We start from the raw sequence: 18,160 nt of genomic DNA on the forward strand, positions 1-18,160 counted from the left end.
TAACAAATGAAGAGAGAGAAATTATGGGAGAATGAATATCAAGTGAAACAGTCAATTATCAGTAAGGCTTTTCCAGTGTGGCTGGATGAATTTGTGTTTCCCATATGTGAAAATGTTATTTGGGCAAATAACTCAGGCAGAAAAAACTAAATACTTCAAGAAGAAAATTGCCCTTCTTGAAAACTGTATGGGAACTGTTGAATGATGGCCTAAACCTCTTACTGACCACCTGAGACGAGCGCTGAGTCAGCTGTAGGGGCACAGGTGAACACAATTTCACCTGAGTGACCAGAAGGGGTGGAGCCTGGCTCCACCTCTCCTAGACCCCCCCATTTAAGGGCTGACTCCCAAGGAGGAAGGGTCTCTATGTGGAGATCACTCCTCTTGGAGCTCTTCTATGAGTCCAGAACACAGGTAAGCTCTTTATTTCTTTACTCCTTTGTAACATGATACAAATCTGCTCTAATACCTGTTTGCCATACAAAAACATTTATTTTTCATTAAAAAAAAAAACACACCAAAACTAAGCTTGTAAGTACAGGGACATTAATTGTGTTTTATCACAACTAATTAGGACTCTCCAGAAAGTTATTGTAAGGTTTTTTTATAGTCGAGTAGCATAGTAGATCTGTCTAGCTAGGTGCCATCATTAATTTCTTTTCAACAAGAAATTGTTTTTATTTTTCCACCTTTACAGGTATTGTTTTAGATAAGGACTGTTTAGGAACCTTTCTGGTAATTTACTGCTCAAAAATTACCTGTGAAATAACTTATAATCATTAAATCTCCAAACACTGTTTTCATCCTGTCTATATGGATATAAAAACACAGAAGCGGTGATAGTTGAAAAATACAAACTTTCAGACAGACTTATCTGCTAAAGCATTTTTCCTGAGGCAAAGCCAACAGCTAAAACTTTGCCATGCAGTAGGCAACTGGGACTAGAGAGCAAATCTGATCAGCTTTCAGAAAATGAGCAAACCAATTATGATTGAGTTCTTTTTTGTTTTTATTTTTTAATGTTTTTATTTTTTTTGCCTTGTGCTTTATTCAGAGCACAAAGACATTTGATAAGTTTTTAGTAATACATTGTTTTTTAATGTATAGCTTAATACGCAGCTATAAACCTATTACTTAATAGCTATCTCTTTTCATTTATTAAGGGTCAGTACTTTTTAAAAATTATTCTACTGTTAATGTACTGCAGACTAAAACAATACAATACAATAATGTTGAATTAGCTTTCAGTCATAACCAGCACCATTAACATTGTAAACATAATGTGAAGCACTTGCTGCACTGGAAACTTAGTGCTATTCTATTTCAAGTGCTAACATCTATTCAACAGGAGGCTCACAAATATTCCAGGATAACTTGTTTTGTAGAGTGGTTTACTGGAATGCAGTTGGACATTACCTAGTAAGACTATTTCATACTCCAGTTTCACAGAAAAGGCAGTGGAGTTTAGGAATATTGGAATGAGGCTGCTACTGATTCATAACTATCTTTACTCTTTAGATATCAGTAAAATTCACATGAAGATTCTTGACTTCAATAAGCTCTTCATATTCAAATTATTAATAAATTTTACTGATCACAACAAAATCCTTCTTTAACTCCTGGCTCTGCAAAACTCCAATTGCATCACAGTCTAATTTTCTAATGAAGTTATAGGTAAGATCTATTATTTTCACTTATCTTTCTTTACTTTATTCCACTTCACTCTTCTTTCTAGTACTTTCACATCTTCTAAAAAACTAAGTTGCTTTTGTTTGAGACAGAACGGAGCCTTACGGAATGAGGCCTTAACGACTGTACAAGGATCTTGTCTCAAACAAGGAGCCTTAACGACTGGCGGAGGTTGAAAGAATGGAGCCTCAACGACTCAGATTGGAAGCAGAGTGGGTAGACTCTGTTTGTCTCCACTTTCTCTTGTGGCTCCTCACGGCTCATAAGCATCAGAAAAGGGAGGAGGAGGAGCACAACTACCAGAGACCCTCGTAAGAAAGCCCCCGAGTACTCAATTTTGGTGCCAACCCGAGGGCGAGCCTGGACCAACTAGACTATATAAAAGTGAAAACGCACGTTTACCGTCACTTGCAGACCAAGACCTCAGACTCCAGACAACGCTGGATCCAGAAGTGGTGAAATACATCTACCTCTAAATCTATCTCCCTTTCTCTTCTTCATTCTCGATCTTCTTTTATTCATCATCTTCTGCAGCTGTTGCCTAAATTTGCCTTAAATTCTTTGATAAAGAAATAACAACTATGCTAAGGAAACCTTATCCTTTATGCTTACTAATTGTTGTTAGAAAGTTCTTTAATTTTGCCTTGAAGTAGCTGGCTAGCTGTTGTTAAGAAAGCTCAATAAATTGTTCTGTATTGTTCCTCTGGGTCATTTTCTGACCCCTGGAGGGCAGTGGGTGCCCTATATACTCGGATTCCAGAGGTTCACCTTTCTTACAACTCACTGAGTTGGACAAGACTGCTTGTGTGAACGTTAACCCTTAAGGTTTTTTTTGAATAACTGTAATTTCTGCGGTGTTCTGTTAATTGTTCTTAGTTTAATACTTGTTTTGTAACACTGGAAAATAAACTGTTTTCGCTGATGAGAACCCAAATATGAGTAAAGCCTAGCAGGGATATAGTAATGCCACTCTCTTCCATCGGTGCAATTACTTGCATTTTATTTACTCATGTCAATCAGCATCAACCCCTTGCATGTCTCTGAATTTCAGATATGTTTAGAAATATGGTTCTGAAATCTAACTTGGACCATTACATTTTCTCCTTAACCTGTACCTGTGATTTTTCCTGGTTCACCTGCATCTGCTCATAGTAGGAAACAAAGGCATTTCTTATATGCAGGCTGCATATTAATCATATTCCTTCCTAGAGGTCTGTAATAATTTCACATGTCCAGACAGGTTTTTCCTCCCTTCTACAGGGCTGATGGTTCATAATGAGAGGCCTGAGGGATTTCAAGACAGTGATAGTGAAAATATCATAATTCTATAGTTTAAGTACAGATGAATTTACCTTTCTTTGTGGTTCATAATTAGTTTCCATGAAACACGCTATGGATGTGGATAGATAGGTAAAGTAACTTCAAGTACCAGACCTCCAACAGAATGATGCTAACAAGCCAGTTCTGTGGCTGGACTCATTGGGGAACTTTAGGAAACTACAAAATTATATCTTGCAGGATATCTTTGCATCTTATATAGATGCCCAATCCCATCTGTTTGAAAAACACTGAAGATGAAAAAACATTTACAATGTCTGTTGCATTATTATCATAGTTTTACTTATAGAGCACCTGCGCTAAGATCAGTAGAAATTCTGAAGCAAAGATGATTTCCAACCCGACTATCTTCATTATTTGTAGGATTATATAAGGGAGAATAAAGGTAACAAATCAAATTCTTAGACTTAAGATGTAGTCTACAAAGTGAAGACACTGGCATAATTTTTACTTCCAAATCAAAGAGATTTCATGATACTAAGTATTAAGAGGAAAAAACAGCAATTTTCATCAAAGCATCTAAATTTCTTTCAACATCTCTGCTATTAGTAGGGTACTAGGGAAACTTTGAGCATTACTTGTTTTAGCATATTACATTTCTAAGGACTGTTAAATTAACTAGTACTTGAAATACCGAGCTTGCTTCATTAGTAGTATAAAGTAGTTAGAAATAAATATCTGATCAAAAATAAATAAACCTTCTCACTGTGATAGCTTAAAAGAAAAAAGGTACAACATTTGATAGAAAATGTACAGTCAGATTTTGAGCAGCAGTTTCGTTTAACTAAATGCTTCAGTCAGTGGAGCAAAAACCACATCAAAAGAATACGGATTATAGTTTTGACTGTCTCTATAAAGTTTCCGTGCTCTGTATAGCTATTTAAGTGGTAAAGCCCACAGATTGCCATGACATACTATCTGAGGAGCTTTATGAATACTTTAAGCACTGTCCTAAACAGAACACACAAATAAGTTTCACTTATAAAAAGTTTGTTTTTTTTTTGTAACTAAAAGGTTTTAAAAATTTTTTGAATGACCGTTATTTGACTGATACTCATTACTTGACTGCTGTTCTCACTGGAAACACTGGGGAAAAAAAAAAAGAACAATTGGAGGTGACATTTTATATACACATCATGAGAATGAACAGATCTCTATGTAATGTTAGAAATTTATTAATTCTATGTATTACAACAGAAATTGAAATAAAAATGATAGCTTATTTCTTTAATGATTCATTTCTATTTCAGTAATTTTTTATATTAGGGAAGGTGCTCCTTTCAGGGGAAAAAAAAATCTCTTCAGAAGTCTATAAAATAAAAATAAGCACTCAATTTGTTAAATTTGCCCTCGTAAGCTGCTGCTTTATTTCTTCAGTATTTCAGCATTACTTAAGTAATTCTGTTATTCTGCATCCAAATAGCAACTTTGAGTAATTCAGAGAACACTACACATTGGTACTGAAACTTGCCTATGCTCAAATTAATGTTAATAGAAATAAAATACATGAGTTACAAATTATATACTTTTTTCTACAAAATCTTGGAATGATGATCTTAAAAGTCTTTTTACACTTATTTTGCACAATGCTTCCCATAGGTAAAATTCACCATGTTAAGGTTTCACTGAGAGTGGTAATCTGTCAAGTTTCACAGTAGATGTTTCTGAAGAAGATGGAACAAACTTGAAAGTGCCTCATATGTTCATAGGAGAACTTTCTCGTTGCTCTCCATCACTGGGTTTTAATTTGAAATGTAGATCTAATGAAACTAAATGTTACCTATAGATAGTATCCCTAATTTGAAAAATTCTCATTTGAAGACAAAATTGAAAGAGTTGCTCACCAAACTGGAGTCATGTTTAAATGTTGCTTATGGGAAAGAAGAGCAAAGGAAAATTTAGGGCATTTAAAAAATATTGAAACTAGAGGATAAGATGGGAAGTGCTATAGTGATGTTTTATAAAGCCATCAGAGAAAGATTTGTTACCATTTTTGTTGACTAGGCATGACTGCTCATGCATGATTTCATATAGTACAGCCTGAAACTCACCTAGCTGCTCAGTTCTCACATTTTTTTTTTTTTTCCAAAAAGCATACAAAACTTTTTAATTTGTCCATAAATTACTACAACATTTGAGGGATGAGGGCAGAGTAGTGCATGAATGCAGAAATGAAGGGTACAAGACTTCCCCTCTGGAAGCCCAACATACATATTTTTTTTAAAAAGGGGACTTTGTTATTTTAAATCTTCAATTCTGTTTAAGTACTCTTTGATCCCTGAAAGTGCTGAGCACTGAGGTCAGCAGAAGCAGAACATGTGTTTAGCATGGGTTGCCTTGGCTGTTACTGTTGCAAACTGAAGAGGTGGGTTGATGCAGGAGATAAAAGTTCTATTTTACAAATAACCTTCATACTAAGTGGGAATGATTCTGTCAACATCTTTTTCTACATGATTTTTCCTGTCAGCAGAATCAGTTTGTCATACTAGAGTCATACAAATATGTGATGTTGGAATGGGTTGTGTGATGGTGAATACAGCAACCTAGAAGTTTGCTTATTAGGATAACAATGAAGGAACAGTTAGGAAACCATTAATGATGCACTTTGGTTATCAACATGCATTAATTCTACATGTTATAGCAGTTATTGAAAAATAGTATATTTAAAATACATTGACTCTGGGGCTTTCTTCACTGGCCACCAAATAGGTGAATACCTTGTGAAACACGGCATGTGAATGAGCTGTGTTCTCAACTTTTGCTGTGAATCAGTTGTGAAATTTGCTGGATCTCTGTCACAGGAAAAACATTGATTTCACTTAACCTTGTACACCTACTCTGAGTGGCAAAGGTTTTTAAATTCTGAAAAATCATGGTTTGGGAACTATCAATCAGCATGCTCTCAGGAAAAAAAAAAAAAAAAAAAGCCAAATACAGATACCTTGACAAGTTACTTTTTTTTTTTTTTTTTTAAATAAAAATCACTCCTGGCTGAAATTTCAGGAAGTTTGATATTATTTGTTCTGCTAAAGCAGAATGCTTTTGTTACAGTGATTTCAGAGAAGTTTCAAGCATGAGCATAGTATAGTTAAGGAATTACACAATTCATCTGTATCACAATTCATTGTCAGTAGAACACATCAAGGGAGAACAGTCAAGCCTATGAATTTCTTAAACAGCAAAAAAAAAAAAAAAAAAAGGAAAAAAGTGCTTTCAAAGAATGATCTATAATGCATAATGCATCAGAAAAGATATACTCTACAAATCAGCATGAGGATCCTCAAAAATCCATAGTAATCAGGTATCTATCTAGAAACAGATGAGTCTTACCTACTGTCACTCTCTGAAGCACAAGTATTTGACTCTTAAAAAGTAGGCACCTCTTTTCACCTACGGTATAGGCTCATGCAGTCCAGAATATGCATTTGCCAAATATCAACTAAGTAGAACAATATCCCAGAAAGGAAAGGGCTTAATCTGCAGGCTCAACTGAAAAAAATCAAATACACCTGTCTGACTTTCCAACAGAAGTCATAAATACTGCATGAGCAAACTCAAACCAGCTGAACAGTGGCAACTTCTCTTCCTACTAGTGATTCTTAGCAGAAAACTGGAATTCATTGCTGACCCTGTTGAAAGTACTTACATGATATTGCACACACACGGTGTCTCACTTTATGACACCTTCCCACCCTTACCCTTAAAGAAGGGCATCCAGGGTGTCTCACACCAGGACTCTGCTTTTGTTTAAGCAAAAATATTGGTATATCAGTGCTTCAGTTGTGTACAGCATAATTTTATATAGTTAGCTCATAAGCTAGTGGGAATTTTGAGAAATACTTCGTACCTTAGCAATGGAGATAAAAATTGTGATATATTGAAGAGTAAATAATCCTGTCTTCATAATAAACTGAATGAAAAAAAGAATCATCATCATAGCAAGGCTGCAGCTTACATATAACAGTAAAATTATGCTGTTACAGTTGGAAAATTAGTGCTGTAAAAAGGTGATACAAGAGTGGAACAGCAAAAAGGACAAACAGGGAAAGAATACTCCCCCATTTCCGAACATCTAGGCTTATGGGGAAAAAATCCACAAGGGAGAGATCTCTAACCAGAGATCCTTCTCCAGTGACAGTCAGCCGTTAAATGGGGCGTCTCAGAGAGGTGGAGCCAGGCTCCACCCCTTCCAGTCACACAGGTGAATTGCCTTCACCTGTGCTCCCAGGGCTAATCCAGTCCTTTCCTCAGGTGATCAATCAGTGGTTCAGGCTGTGACTTAACAGTTCCCATATATATATATATATATATATATTTATATATATATCTATACATGCATGTTAGTTGAGTTAGAGCTAGTCATTCCATAAAATGGATGAAACAGGAAAATATCTAGTTATATATTAGACTGTAGTGGATATTTGCAGTCATCTGTATCTATGTTAATGATTGGTATACAAATTCTAGATTGCAAAGACTTTATAATCTTTCAGTGCTTTTAGTAAGTACCTATAATATTTTGAGCTCACGTACATATAGTACCATACTTTGAGCACACATGTGCAACATTAAAGTAATTCTTCTCCCTATGGTTTTATAGTTATCCTTCAAAAGTAACTATTGTTGTTGATGGAATATGAAATTTTGGGGGGATTTTTTTTTTTTTTTTTTTTTTTTTTTTTTTTTTTTTTGTTTAATGCACAGCTATGAATCTTTGGTGTTTTCCTGATCAGTCCATGAATCAAAACTGCTTGAATACGGTAGATACATAAAGTAGAACAGCAACTGAATTAATGTTCTTTTTCTACTTTACTCGGGAGAGCTTTATTCCTGATCTATAAGATCCTGATACTGAGGAAAGGGTGTTTTATATCTATGTGCATTTCACACTCTGTGGAAGATATTTGTGGTAACTATTTGCTGAACATCTCTAAAGTATGTCATTTTTGCTGAGGAAATATGAGTGAGATACAGCATCTATGAAGAAACTTTTTCAAGCCAAAAGATAGCATTGTAATGTAAAGCATTACTGTATTCAGATGTTAAAACAATAGATGATCTTCAGGATTGTGCTCTGTGCAGATACTAGACTACAAATATCAAAACATCCATTGTAGCTCTGTGATCTCCATAGTAACCAGTAGGGGAAGGTCTAGAACCTTCAGTTATTAAAAAAAAAAAAAAAAAAAAAAAAAAAAAATTGAAAGAATGGTTATGCTTGTTTATATTACAGTTTCTATCTTTCTTCTTTCTTTGTTACTTCGTGTATCTTTTGTTGAATATGCTTCGGAGATAATAGAAAATACTTAATCTTTTCAAGACAGCTTGACTAACATGTACAATTACAGATAAAACTTGTTTTAATTCATGTAAGTTTGTAAAATCCATATAAAAGTCAATCTTTTCCTGAGTTGCATCAAAGAGGAGTGGCTAGCAGAGTGAGGGGAATGATTTCCCCCTCTAGTCTGTCCTAGTGAGGCTTCAGCTGGAGTTCTGCATCCAGGTCTGGGGCCTCAGTACAAGCAAGACTCAGAACTGTTAGACTGAGTCCAGAGGAAGGCTGTGAAGATGATCAGAGGTCTTGAGTACCTCCCTTATTAAGAAAGGCTGAGAATGAGTAGAGGGGAAGGATCACTTTGAAGGTGATTCACTGTGTAAAGCAGAATCTTCTGGCTTTGTTGTTGTTTTCTTCTCTCCTGAAAGAGCACATTGCTGACTCATGTTTAACTTGGTGTCCTCCAGGACACCAGGACCTGCAGGTCTTTTTCTGAAATACTGTTTTACAGCCAGTAATCCAGTAACTTGTACTGGCATATGGCATTATTCCTCCACTGGTGCAGGGCTTCATATCTCCCTGTCTTGAATTTTTGAGGTTCCTGGTGGTTCACTTCCAGCCTGTTGAATCTTTCGGTGTGGTACATCAACCATCCTTCACAGCTTTGTTTCATCTACAAACTTTCTGAAGATGTGCTTTGTCCCATTGAGGTCATTAATAACTTTTTTTTTTTTTTTAATATCTTCAGTCCTTTCATCTCACAGACAGACAGAAGATTAGAACTGCAAAATCCTTCAAAAATACCTGCTGAAATGGCTCTTTTTCAGTTCAGGGACTTCAAAGAAGGGAACAATTTCCTTCAGCCTCACTTTTGCTAGAAAAATCTGCAATGTGCTATCAGCATAGAAAGCTTTTATGTAGTTTCCATATACTCTATCTGGCAGACATTGTTGTCTTCCTCTCTAATCATGTCAGGGCAAAATGAAAATTCTGTCAAGCACAGAGAAGAGATTTTCTGTGCGTCAGCACAATGTCCTTCGACACAGGTGTTTTCATAATGATAATATATTATGAAACTTCATGGTGTTCAATGGCTCTCGTACTCATACTTCCACCTCATCAGTCACGTGTCAGTGCGACTCCACCCTGTGCCCTCAATAATCGTGGAATAGTACTGATAATGCAAAAGAATATTCTGAATTCTCTTTTCATTTTTATCTCTAAATTTACATGTGTTAGTACATGGAAAATATTGTTTTTTCGTTAAATCTCTAGAAAACAGGAATTGCTTTTATAATTTCATGTATTCTTTAGTTGAATTCCTTCACTGAGAGTTTTTGTAAGTACAGCAGACTGCTCTGTAAATGATCAGCATATATATCTACCAAGTAGATGGCCCTTTCAAGTAAAATCTCAAGGTAGATACTTGCACCTTGATAATCTAGACAAAGACAGTTGAGTCAATAGTGTCTTTGAACTGACAAAATAAATTAACTCCAAAATACTAAAAATTATTTAACTCTTATCTATTCAACACAGACTGCAACAGAAATGTTTCATTTAATAAATATTTAATATATCAAGGTTTTTGATTTAGAAGTTATAAATTCCTGCTTTGAATATAGGCCATAATATGAATATGGTCTTCAGCCAAATTTAAAAGTAAGTTAATATTTATTTTTGTGATTACCTTGTTAGGGAGGCAATATTTGTGAACATTTATTATGTGCCAGAATTTTTTTCCTACCCACAAAATTATCAGTTATTATAATAAAAATTTGCTAATTAAGTGTGAGCAGTGAATAATGTAAAAAATGTATCTGTGCCTTTATTTAACAATATCATTTTGCAATAGCAATATTACAGCTGCACTAAGATGGCAAATAAGGAGATTAGGTATTTTAAGCCCAAATTTTTCAAACTGAAGTCAGAATTTTGCCACTGGATATTAAGAATATTATGTAGCAATTTACCTTGTTTGTTTTGATTTAAGAACTTTCAAATAAATTTTGGTGTATAATTTTATTTTATATTTTATTAAAAAAAAAAAAAAAGGGGGGGGGAAGGATGTCTTGGAGAACATCAAAGATGAATGAAGTGGTACTTGACCAGCTGGCACAAATCATTGTTACCATAATAAGGAAAACAGAATATTTGTCAATTATGATATAAATAAGATTGATAATCACATTTAGTTTTGTTTGATATAAAGCTAAACACATTTGTTTAACATGATGAAAGTCTAGGGTTGAAAAATAAGTCTTGTAGAAAAGTTAGGTAGTCTTACTGCAAAGTCTGAACAAATTATGAGAGGCAAGTGACAGTATTGAGTGAGATAATCCACTTCCATTTTGTAGTAAAACAAATATATATTTTTCATGATATAACTTGCAGGCTATTCTTATAGAACTGCTTTTCCTTCTTGTTTTCTTGTTCCCTACTTGCCCTGTTTGTCAACATTCTATTTAGTGTTTAAGAAGTATTTTAAAGACATAGTAGTTGAACTAAGACACTGAAATATATATGTTCAGAGATATAAGAGTTTTATTCAATTTGATGGCAACGCTGTCCCATTTGTCTTCTAGATTCTGATCTTTCATTTCAATGGCAGGATCTTACATAATATCATATTAAAATTAGTAATAAATTCATGTCAATATTCTCATTCAGTTTTAGTGGCTTTTACATAAGATTTCATTTCTTTTTTTAGCGTGTTGATGTTTACATATTCTTATTTGAATCAAGTTCATCGTGTTTACATGCCAAGGAAATTTTAGGGTTTAAGTTTACTTATTTTAATTTTTTTGTTGCTACAGCAAAAATGCTACTCCAAATTAACTAGAAACTCAAAGGTGCCAAGAGATACTGGTCAGATCTGACTCAACCATGATTAACCAGTTTTAAACCATGAGTAACCAGATTTATAATGATCATACAGAGTTCAACGTGAGCAATAACTAATTTCTTGAACTAGAAAAGTTAGACTTGTGTAGAGGCCTACATGCCACCCTGCATGAGGTAAAAAAAAAAACAAATTTCCTTTTTCAGATATTGAAGAATAAGCTGATATAGTCCAAGATAAAAGCATTGTTAACACATGCATGTTATTTTAAACAATAGAAAAATCTACTTTTTTTTGCCTTTCTGGGCCTTTGAGTTTGTCTCTGTGAATGCCTGTCTACAAACAACCATTCAGAACAATGCTTTTTTTAATAAAAGATAACATTCTTTATTTTCACTAGATGATATAAGCATAAAAAAGGTAAAATAGAAAATATCATGCCTAAGATTCATTAATATAGTGCCTTCCTAACAAATTTAAGTCTTAAATATGAAATTTAACAGTAACTTAAAAAAAAAAAGTGCAAATGACAGCTATGAAATTTCTGTGTATGCGTCGTAATTCAACATCTTTCTCTGCTTATGTAATAAAACATTTTACGTAATAAAAACATTTGTGCATTTACTTAATTTCAAGTACACTACAGGGACTTTTTCAAATGTTATTCTTTATCAAAGTTCTTTTATGCTTATTCTTGGGTTTTAGTTCTGAAATTCTATAGGATTTAGATTTAGTAGTTGAAAAAGGCAAATTTCTCAAGTTATCTCTAAACTAAATTTTGCAAAATTACTTTTCATTTTTCTATAGCTATATTACTTTAGAAGACAAGTGTGGGAATAGATATGATATCAGTCTTCAGAAAGTGAAAATATGACTTTTGTTTTCATTCAGAATAGAAAGAACTTGAAATGATGAATTTAACTTCCTGAAGAGATTTAGGCTGGGCAGTGGGAACTACTTTGGTGTTTATCTGTCTATATTTAGAAATTAGTCCTAGCATCTTCATCACTAGAATTTTAAGTTATATACTATCTAAATATTCTTATTATCATGTAGAGATAGCTAGTCCTACCTTGAGGAGGCAGATATAAGGCTGAATTCTCAACCTCCATATAGCCACAGTTTCTTATTTACAGTACACATTTCCCATAATTAGAGGATTTAAGTATTTGCAAATATTCAACTTGTTTTTCATTTCTTCTTTAATTCAAAGAATCAATTACTTAAGCTGTCACTATTTGTGGAATTTTTAAAAATTCTAATCTCTTTTGCAACCACACTGATATTCCTTTATTTTCACAGATACAAAGAGAAAATACTCGGAGCCACTTTTTAGGGTAAAGGAATAAGAGAACAATGTGGGGGAAAAAAGAAATTATGTACATGTGGACACAGACAGTCATAAACTCTTCAGCTTCATTCTGTGCATTTTGTCAGTTGTTTCAGAGTAGAGGACAGATTATGAAACACAATCATTCTGAGAGGTCATGTTTTGCTTCTAGTTTGCATTATTCCAAAACCAATGGAGAAGTATATCCAAAATACCTGGAAAGCTCTGTAAACATTACAAGTACCTAGAAATTTGAAAAGGCAGTACACAATATAAAATATTCAGTGATTTTATCATATCATAAATGACAGGTAGATACATTTTATTCAGTTTTGTAAAAATGGAGGTTTCATAAGCGTGGCATGATAGAAGGGTGATTTCAGGTGATTTTTTTTTAGAAAAATCATAACTAAAAAGCTATAAAAATTATCCTTGATATGCTGTTCTCCTGGAAATCACACATTCAGATTTGTATTAAATAAGTGTTAGCGTACATAGAAAAATACTGTTTTTAAAGGAGTATGACAGATAGTTCTCCTTGCCTTGAATTCAATAGCTTTGTGACTTTTATTGTAAATCTCTTTTATATAATATTTGGTTCAAGTTGTGGCACAGAAGACTATAGCCTTAGAATGTTTGTGTTGATATAATCAGTCAGCTAATTTTTTTGCAGTTCTGTCTAAAGAGGCCTTGAAATCTGTCTTCTACTCAGAAGTTGTAAACTGTATTGAAGAATTGTTATAGAATATCAAGACCCTCAGCTGGTATAACTTGGGTTGAATTAAAATTCACAGGAATTTCCTTTTACTTTGCTGATTTCCACAAACAGAATGAAAGGTGCAAGTACCTAACTTTTCTGAAAAAGCTATCTTCAGGTTTCTCATTGCTGATATGTTGAGTATGTTTCTTTGGATGCTGAAAGGGTCTCCTTGTCTAGAGTTTCAAATGCAAGGGATTGTATGAACAATAGTTTCAGAGAAAAATCAGGTAGCATATGTATAATATATGTATAATAGATTTAATGCAGGTTATAATAGGCTTATTATATCATATATCTGAGTTTCCAAAATATGTGTATTCTGCTAGTAGAGCAGACTAGGAAGTCTCTATCAACAGATAGACAACAGAAGTCAGGTTTATTACAATTTTACCAAAACATTTCATGTAAAGTTCAATGTTTTGCTTCATGGTTGTATAGGGGAACTATTAGGTCTGGGCTTGAATCAGTGATTGAGCACCTGGTGAAGGGGTGTGGTTGGCCCAGGGAGCACAGACAAATTGTTTGCACCTGCATTCCACAGATAATCAGAAGGGGTGGACCCACAGCAGAGTCTCCTTAGGTTCATGCAAGGGTCAGATGCTGAAGGGAGAGGACCTAGGCTACTTTCTGAGGAGTGCTGTATAGCGAGAGAACTCCACGGATAGCTGGCTGAGTTTGACCTAGCTGTGTTTGATTCTTCTTTCTGTATGTGACTACTGGCCTACTGTAATTACTTTACCTGGTAACACTCAGAACCTGTCAGAAGCACTTTTTCTTCTTTGTGAATGGAATGCAGGTCTCAGAAAACAAACAATGGGAAAAAAAAATTTAAAAAAACAACAAAAATCGGAGATGTGAAATCAAGGATTAAATACCCATGGTGCCTTGTATTATATAGCTTTAAATCTTTATCCAAAACTGAAGCAAACAAAATAAAATACATCCAAATACTTTTCTTGCTCTGATTACTGAAGTCCTTTGATGATGTTATTTCTGTAAAGTGTGTGTGAGTGAAGAAGGGAAATGAAAACCTGAAAAGGAATAACAGATAGAAATCACAACAGTTGATAAAGAAAGTGGACATTTCGGTGAAGTAACCAACTGCAATATCAAAAGAAACATTAGTCTTATTTGTTAAGAATTAATTTTGGCAAAAAATGGAACTAAATACGTTTACATTTACAAGCTGTAGGAGTTCCTATTGAACTAAAAGATACTTTGCTTTCCTGTCATCAAGCATCCCATTCTTGGTCTGTAAGCGCCTGGTACATAAAACATAAGCATGTTCTGTATGCTACTTTCTTTTCTCAGTCTCTAGCAACTGTATTGCCTTGTGGAAAAAGGAATTCATGTATATACATTAAACTCTTTCCTGTAGGAAGTAGTAGGTTTTCTCTGGTAGAATGCTTTTGAGTTTTATGCTTGCTTGAAGACTTGATGCATCACTGGGGTTTTCAAAACATATAGAAGACATAATTTAGAAAAGTTTATTATTATAACCACTTTGACCTTCTCTGGCTTTTGAAAATAAAGATGGTATGAGATATAGTTGTCTAATTTATGGCTGTGTTTTTTGGTGTAATCAGCTGGTATTAGTTTTCATATTTGATGAGTATCTCGCATCTATCGCTACTAAATATTGATTCTAACGTGCCCATTGCATATATATTCATAAATAGAAGTCCATCTGCAATTGTTATTTTCTTGCTCAATCTGCATTAAAAATATAATTGAAAATTTAAGATGCATCTTTTCTGGAAGGTTTTTTGCTATCCATTTGCATGTGAATAGAAGACTTACTTTTTTTGTTTGGTTGGTTTGGTTTTGTGACCAAAGTCATCAAAGCCAAACTACAATGTATAAAGATTTCTAGTGCAGTGGCTAATTCAGAGTAGTTGTCTGTCTCTATTCTTATCTTCTGTGAAAGACAACTTTTTTCACTTACAGTGAGGAATTCACAACCTCAAATTTTGTCTTGTTTGCTGTGGCAGAACAGAGTCAGTGCTACTTCTAAAGTGTAAATGCAGTTTAATGCCTCATGGTAACTTCTTCGTAGAACCACCCCCTTGGTTTTCCAGTCTGGCTTCTGTGCTTTCTACAGACAGTATTATTCCTCCAGAAAAATTATTTTCACCGTACAGGTAGTCTAAAATATACATATACAAATGTTCATCTTTGATATGTACATAAAAAAATACTTGATAGTTTTGTTTACTCCAGAAAAAAAACTGTTTTTAAGAATTAAGCAGTCAGAAATCTTAAAAAAAAAAAGCTGAAATAGAAAATAATTCTTAAAAAACAAACAAACAAAAAACATTTCTGGACTCTTTAAAATACATGGGTCTTCTACAAAGCCAGTATATATATTCCACGTTGAAGATTACATACACCAGCTCTTATCTTTGAAAACTTAATTTTTAGCTGTAAATAAAAAATTAAGTATTACAATAATATTTTATTATTTGGATAATGAAAAGCAGCAACAGAAAATGGAATAAGACCAAGCAGAAATGGTACAAGCACATTAGCTTTAAAGGGAAATTGCAAGCAAAGATCAAGCAGTTTAGTTCTTCTGTAGTTTACAGCAAAAGCTATTGAGTTGAACAAGAACAGTATTAAGCTTTAATCAGTTCTTTTATATTAAACTTAATGAGTGTGATATAACTCAACAAGTTCATGGAACTTATGAATATGTTTCTAGTTAAACATACAGAAAAGTATTTTGCTGACTAGGGTTGGCTTACTGAATCAGTACCTGATATAATAAATTCTCACTTTTTCTGTAAACTAATTAATTTCCTGCTGTTATCTTCTCATTGTTGTTTCTCAAGTGCGTGGTGACATTTTGTCATATTCACCTATTTTAGATGAAAAGATGGTTTCATTTTTTAAATCAATATTGGCTTTTTGGACTTATCTTTGCTTTCATTAATACCTTGCTGTTCAGAATATATGAAGATGGTCACAGCAGAACTCTCTTTAATCCTCACACTGGGTTATGTCTTTGATCATCTATTAGCTGAGACTATAGTATATTAATTTTCGGCTGAGTCAAGATAAAAGGTTTCTGTGAGAGGAAAGTTTCCTTCTTTGCTATTCAGCACTCTTGGTTATTAATAACAAGCAATATATGAGCTGTCTTTCCTTATAAACAGTGTAGGCCAGAGAGAACTAACATTCAAACACATCTATTCTGTATAGACTTATTGTGCTTGATACCTTGACAGAACTTTGTATCACATATATCTTAAAAGAAAAAAGCCCTTGAAAAAAGAAAAAAAAAAAAAAAAAAGCGTGTACTTTGAAGATGTAAGTAAACTGACATCATTATAGATTAATATAAAGGTGCAACACTCTATTTTGTAAAGTTCATTTAACTTGAATGAGTAGTTTAAAAGGTTATTTCAGTTTGTTCTTTGGAATTGTTATCTTTTGGGCAATAAGACAAAGACAGGTAACTAGTGCCATGCCTGAACAGACCAGAAGCTTGTTTAGTACCATGTCTATAATGACCAATAGCTGGTATTTCAGAGAATGACTTGTGTGAAGTTGGCAGGCAGAAATAAATGTTCATAACTTAATCTTCCAGCAACACTTATGGTTTATTGACTGTCCCAGAAATGTTAAAGGCATTATAGTTCTAATCATTCTGAATCTTCTAAATAAGTATTCTAACTTTGTAAATTACTTTTCAGAATTTTTGCATTGGTTTCATTGACATTAGTGCCAAGTGTTGATTCCAAATTGTGATTGCCAAGACAAATTTTTTTTGGAATTGTCCACTTGAGTGTCATTATTCATATTAAAGAGGAAGGTGTATGGGTAGCAGGTTTGTGCTTGGCTGTTAGCATTCAATAATTAGTTCAGATGCTGGAGTAATTTTACCTATGAGATGAAACAAGGAATGGTTATTTATCTTTATTTTTCCTTCTAACTGGACTTCCAGTTCCTTTTGAATTCTGTTATAAGAAATTTTCTGGACTTCTATTTCTTTTTTGTTGGGGCTGCAATACTTCCTAAAATCTTCTGATTGTGATAGTGAATTTGAAGAAAAGCATACTGTTCAAGGCAGAGTGTTTAGAAAGTGGAGATTGGAAAATCATTTTTTCTCTATCATAAAGGCGATGAAAATGTATTGCTCAAATATTTAGGAACCTGATCTTTTAGCTTTTGAAGACTCTTGTTATTGAATTAAATTATGTAGTCATTAATTGTGGTGATCATTCACAGAACTTTTGAAAATTAGTGTTACGAGAGTTCTAGTATATTCTTTGATAACTTTTTTTTTTAATTTTCTTTTTTAAACAATCCAGTGATTAAATAAATTCCACAGAACAGTTCTTTTCTAGCAGGGGCACAACATGAAACACGTTGCTCATTGTTTCTATCAAATTGTTTTAAAGGTTTGCAGTTGATTTCTATTTTTATTTTTTTATTTTTATTTTTTTTCTCCAGTAAGTGATTGCTATAAAGTGAAGCATCACACCATGAGCGTTTGAACTTTTGACTTATCTGGACTGCAGTGAACGAGGAGGAACTCTCCAGTGCCATATCTGTGAAGGCTGCTCTGAAAGCAATGCCTCCTAATTATTTGCATGGAAACTACAACAGATATGAAGAACACAATAATGGTACTTGAAACAGCAAATTCTCACCTACAAAACACTATTTTTTTTTTTGAAGATGGTCACCACCATTAGCTATGTATTTTCACCAGTGATAAACGAGCCTGTATGCAAAGCTCATACATCTGCTTCAGTGGAGGTGATCCACTGTTGTTATCACCACTGCTGAAGCTCAGTACCTACCATCTCCTTTACTTGACTGGTGTCCATAAGCATTCAGAAAGTGTTGATGAATGTCAATGGGTGCTATTTTTTCCTCCATGGAGGAATTCAATGACTCCCCTTTCTTCATAAGCACTTC

General features: G+C 33.8%; 1 long non-coding RNA gene across 1 annotated transcript; it reads left to right on the forward strand.

Annotated features, from left to right (window-relative positions):
- Positions 1 to 358: 358 nt before the first annotated feature.
- On the forward strand, positions 359 to 2,617 carry LOC101748815. Its single transcript, XR_006939196.1, has 3 exons — positions 359 to 414; positions 1,519 to 1,674; positions 1,782 to 2,617. It is a non-coding gene; the product is annotated as an uncharacterized LOC101748815 (long non-coding RNA).
- Positions 2,618 to 18,160: the final 15,543 nt, after the last annotated feature.

Source organism: Gallus gallus, chromosome 4 (assembly GCF_016699485.2).
Source record: "Gallus gallus isolate bGalGal1 chromosome 4, bGalGal1.mat.broiler.GRCg7b, whole genome shotgun sequence".
NCBI classification, from domain to species: domain Eukaryota; kingdom Metazoa; phylum Chordata; class Aves; order Galliformes; family Phasianidae; genus Gallus; species Gallus gallus.